The sequence below is a fragment of the Apium graveolens genome, chromosome 1 (genome assembly GCF_009905375.1).
Source record: "Apium graveolens cultivar Ventura chromosome 1, ASM990537v1, whole genome shotgun sequence".
Classification (NCBI taxonomy): Eukaryota; Viridiplantae; Streptophyta; class Magnoliopsida; order Apiales; family Apiaceae; genus Apium; species Apium graveolens.
The window spans coordinates 118457124-118462660 of record NC_133647.1 but is presented as its reverse complement, the minus strand read 5'-3'; positions in this window follow the sequence as shown (position 1 = coordinate 118462660).

Sequence of the window (5537 nt, the reverse complement as noted above, 5' to 3'; positions counted from 1 at the left end):
CAATTTTCCAGATGCCTGATTCTAATAGAAGATTGATCTGCTGGACTTCTGGTTATTTGGATGGTATCTAAAGACCTTTTAAAGAAGTTTTTCATAACGAAGAGCAAGGAGAAGGCAGCAAGAAGACCTAATAGCACAAATTCAAGGAAGGAGAAGAATATCTTGTTTTACTTGTGATTCTTTGCTTAAGTTATAATATTGGATGCTCGTTTTCTTTGTTGTTGAACCTAATACTCTTGTTAACATACTTTGTTTTAATTCAGTTATTTCAGACCTAGTTTGTCTCGGTTTATATACCATGCTTTCATTGGAACCCATGGTGACGATGAGTTCAGTTATGAACTAATCGTTATCGTGGGGTTTTAACGGATTTACTTATGGAATTCTATAGTTAATTTATTTCAATATCTTGGTGTGTGGTGATTGATTGATATCCCAGTATTGGTTATGCTTATTCATCTTATGTGCGTAGCTAACATATAAGATAGCGTGTTAATCTCTATTGAAGCGGCATTGAATATAGAGATTTAGAACTTGCCATGCTAGCATAGGTTTATGTATTTGTTATGCATGATTTCTGGGTAATTTTAACCATCTTACTTGCCCTATATAATCACGATAGATAACTTGTTCATTAAACCTTTATGTTGTCAAATTCTATAGACATATAGGGTCTCACCATAATTGGTGTATATTCAACTTCTATCTCTTTTGTGGATGTCTGGTAGTAGGGTATTCGTGTAACAAAAGTTGGCGTTTACTAGTTTCGTGTTATCTGATTAGTTGTCATCACCATTGCATGCTAAGGTTAAAAAAAAAGATTTTGAATGGAGTATTTAATAAAGTTAGAATCCCATGTTTGTCTCATATACGTTAATTCAATCACTTTTAATCTTTTAGTTAATTGCATGTTAGTTAAATCTTAGTTATAAATATATCAACTTCTTATTGTCTTAGTATTAAAAAATAGCCATACCATTGTTGCATAAGTGCATATTCTTAAGTTAACCAAAAGAGTCTATGTGGGTACGAATCTGATTTACATCTTATACTACTTGCAAATGCGTATACTTGCGTGAATTTTAGCGCGTGTTTCGTCCTAACAGAAGACATTGACTATAATGAAACTTTTGCTCCAGTTGCAAGACTTGAAGCAATAAGGATCTTTCTTGCATTTGCTGTACATTCAAATTTCAAGGTATATCAGATGGATGTGAAGAGTGCATTCCTTAATGGTGAGTTGGAATAAGAAGTTTATGTGTAGCAGCCACCCGGTTTTGAAGATCCAAAATTTCCAGATTTTGTGTACAAGCTACTCAAGGCTCTCTATGGACTAAAACAAGCACATAGAGCTTGGTATGACACACTGTCAGAATTTTTGCTTAAACATGGATTCACTAGAGGTACAATTGACAAGACTCTAATCTACAAGCAGCTTGGTGATGATATGATCTTAGTTCAAATCTATGTGGATGATATCATTTTTGGTTTTACTAATGAAAATCTATGTCAAAGATTCTCAAAGCTTATGCAGAGTGGATATGAAATGAGTATGATGGGAGAACTAAGTTACTTTCTTGGACATCAAGTCAGTCAAAGAAGTGATGGGATCTTCATCAGCCAAACTAAGTATGTCAAGGATTTATTGAAGAAGTGTGGTATGATTGATTGTTCACCTACAGATACACCTATGTCTACAACTACTATGTTGGATGAAGATAAGAAAGGGAAAAGTGTAGACATTCCAGGTTTTAGAGGAATTGTAATAACTCGAATTTTTGAGACCTTGTAAAACGTTTAATGAATAGTAACCATGACGGACGGGGAATTTTTTTTTATCCCACACTATGTAGTGCATGAGAAAAGGAGTTTCGAAATCGATATTATGAGTATACGTACCAAATGAGTGTATGTAAACGCTATTAGTTTTCGAAGAAAATGAACTTTGAAAAATGACCATATTTATGAATCATTGAGGATTACGGGAATCACAATATAATTATGAATTTAAAACCCTACGGATTTATATCCAAGTATGATAATTCAAAACATAAGGAATAAATACGAAAGGAATTACGTCACGAACCATTTACGAGGAAGTATTACGAAAATGTTTAAGCGACTGAGCGAACGCGTAAACGATTAAATAAATGTAACATACTAACTAACCATGGTAAGAAAGTAACCATGGTTACATAATCAAATAGTGAGCTAGAGATAGGATGATCAATCAAGCCTAAGCTAAAAGTGATCTAAAGGGGCTAAGCAAGTGGATTAGCTTGTAATCTACCACAAGCTAGCTAGATTTGTCTCCAAGATTTGCAACATAAATCAAATACTAGGATATAAACTAGAGAATAAAAATCAATATAAGATATCACAAGCTATCACTTGCATTATTCCAAGAAGCAACCAAGAAACAAACATAAAAACTCTCCCCCCACTTCTTCATTAAGCTCCATTCGGTTTTTCTTCTTCAAGCCAAGAAATCAAAATCAAAACCTCAAGCTCTAGCCATGGATAGATCCTACCATTAATTCTCAAGCTTCCTAACATCCAAACTAAGGTAAGATAAATCTTTGAGCACTTTTTATCAAGGTTTGATGGGTGAAATAAAATCAAGAAAGTTGAGAATGAATAGTATGAATAGTAACTCTTCTATGGTTTCTTGATTTCAATGGTTGTTTTAGGTTCCAAAAACCATACTAAACACTCCCAAGACTTCACCATCATCAAGAACACATCTGAAGCTCTCAAGAAAGGTAAAAATCTTTGACCCAACTTTATTTAAGATTTAAGTTCAAGATCCTTTTAGTCTGTATTTGTAAACCTAGTTTTAGTTGTGGTATTGTTGAAATCTTGATGTTTAGCTAAGTAGATTTAAGGTTTATTGTTGTTGCCTCAAGAACATGATGTTCTTGAGAGGATTTAGTGTATTTATGATGATATATTTATTTTTGGTGGTATTATAAGGGTCTAAGATGTAAACGAAACTCCGATCGTAAACGTAATCTCACTAAAACGTAACTTTTAGTTTCTGCAGAAAGGCCCGAAGATGTAAACTGTATTTTCTTCACAAATAACCCTTTACTATGATAGAAAATTTTATAAGGATCGTTTAGGCGCTTGAATCGCTTGATTCCGATTTACGGATCAAAAGTTATGGGCGTTTTACTAAAAGTAATTTACACGACAAAAACTGCTACGAATTACGAATTTTGAAAATATAAAGGATCGACTTAAGAATGTTCATAAATCATGAAAATTTTACAGAGAGTGATATATTGAGTTTCCTAACTTCCATAAAAATTTCAAGTGGAAATAATGATTTTTCAATATTATAAAAATATCGGAGTCGAGGCCGCGCGATTAGAAACTGTAGAATCCATAAGCGGAGCCAACGACGAAAATGAAAATGGAGTTAATATACTTTGAAAAAGGAAGTGACCATAATGTGAATAAGGACTTAAAGGAATAATAAGGGTTATATAAGTTGAGAGGGTGCGTAATAAGTAGCGCATGAGTGCGAGTCGCCGTAAATTAGAACGGGACCTAACGAAATGAATTGTGTTATGATTATAGGTTTCCGAGCAGAACCTAAAGCATCCTCCACCTCGAGATACCCAGGCAAGTTTGCGAACCCAACTCCATTTACTGTTGTGTTGTGAAATGGTTGTTTATTATCATTGCATAAATACCATGCTTGCCGTGATACGTAGTTATTGAATTTTCGCATAATGTAGCGATGTTGTACGATAAGTATATATCGTGAAATGTTTTATTCCGCTATAAGCATGACGTATTATAATAAGACCAAGAGTCGGTCGGGATTTCAAGATAAAAACCCGGGAATCATTCCGGTGATATTATAGGATGATTACATGTCCATAATAGTACGTTTTAAAGGGATCCAACGTCCACTTACAAAATATTAAACACCTCGAACTTTTACTAAAACGATTTCCAAATATCGTATTTCCTCAACTATACTTTACCATTTCGACAAGAAATATTTATCTACTATTCATTTATTATGGAGAAGTATTCTCCAGTAAATATTTACTTTGGACTCGAGTAAATATTAAAAGTTCATTAAATTATTAAACATAAATCAGTTGAGGAATATTATTTTCTTTCAAAAAAGTAAACTCCTTCGAGGTTTATTTATTTATCAATTATCATTTAATTATTTGTTATTTATAAAAAGGGTTTGTTTATGATTTAAAAATCATAGAACTTGATTTAAAATACTCTCGGATATTCGGTAATCATTCGAATAATTTCAGATCGTCGGAGAATATTATCTCGACTTATTTTAATATTTTGAATATAGTTTCAAGGAGAAACTTCCCCCATATTTAATTATCTGTTGACAATGGTCAACTCACATCTTTAGTACTTCCCCCGAAAATTTCGGAAGTACGTGTATATATATACCCTAATGAGATAAGTTATTTCTATCAACAAGCAAAACGCTTGGGGAACTTCGATGTGGTTCGAGTTCTTGAGATATGATAGAATTCTTTTAAAAGAATAAGGGACGGGTAGACTCTGGTACTATGTGTGCTAGATGGGGACTACCAAAGGTACCGCAGGCGAAGGTACTCGGTGTACTCAGGAACTTGTGAAGTATGTGTATACCCAAAATGGGACACGTAGCCCGAATGCGGCCAGGGTGATAACCGGGATATGAAGGTGTCGTCCTTCTACTAGTAGAAAAGGTTACTATTATCGTATTACGACTGATCATCTTATGCGGTGGCTCCAACGAGTGTCCTATTCTTCTAGTTGGAATTGTGATGCAATACCGTAACCCAAGCCTAGGTGCTGGGTTTTCTATTAAGGAATTCGCAGGTTAATAAAATCCACTAAAGGATTGTTTTTATAAAAGGTGTGTATCACCAAGGGAAACTATTTTTGAATAAAACGTAATTATCATATATGATGTTTTACGTAAGTTTATCATAGAGTCATTTTCATACTGTACATTATTATGTTGGGCATTATAGCTCACACTTGTTTTCTTAATTTGACACAACACAATAGTGAATCAAGATGCCTACCATGAGAACCACAGCCAAGAAATGGGTAGGAAATGGCCAGCTATTCCGTAGATTTTTTGGTGTTGTACTGCAGGTAGCCCGAATAAGCTGGATTGGTTTTTAGATGTTTTTAGTTCGGCTTATTTATAAGTATAACTTATGTAAGGTAATAAATAAGAAACGTATATTTGGTCGACGGACTAGCCTTACTTAAAGGTTATTCCCCGGTAAGACTTAATTACTTTTGGGTTGTAATAATTATCACTTTGTGGTTTGATCTACTCTAGTAATGAATGGTTCGTTTCCAAGACAATAACCTGTAAGTGTGTGTGTGTGTATGATAAGTGTGGGGTCGTAAAGTGTGAGTATTTAAATATTGTGATGTGAGGTATATGGTTTATAGTGGTTTAGATGGCGTGGCCTCCGAGATTCCTGACCCCGAATTTTGGGGCGCCACAGAAATGGTATCAGAGCCTTAGGTTATCAAATCTTGGA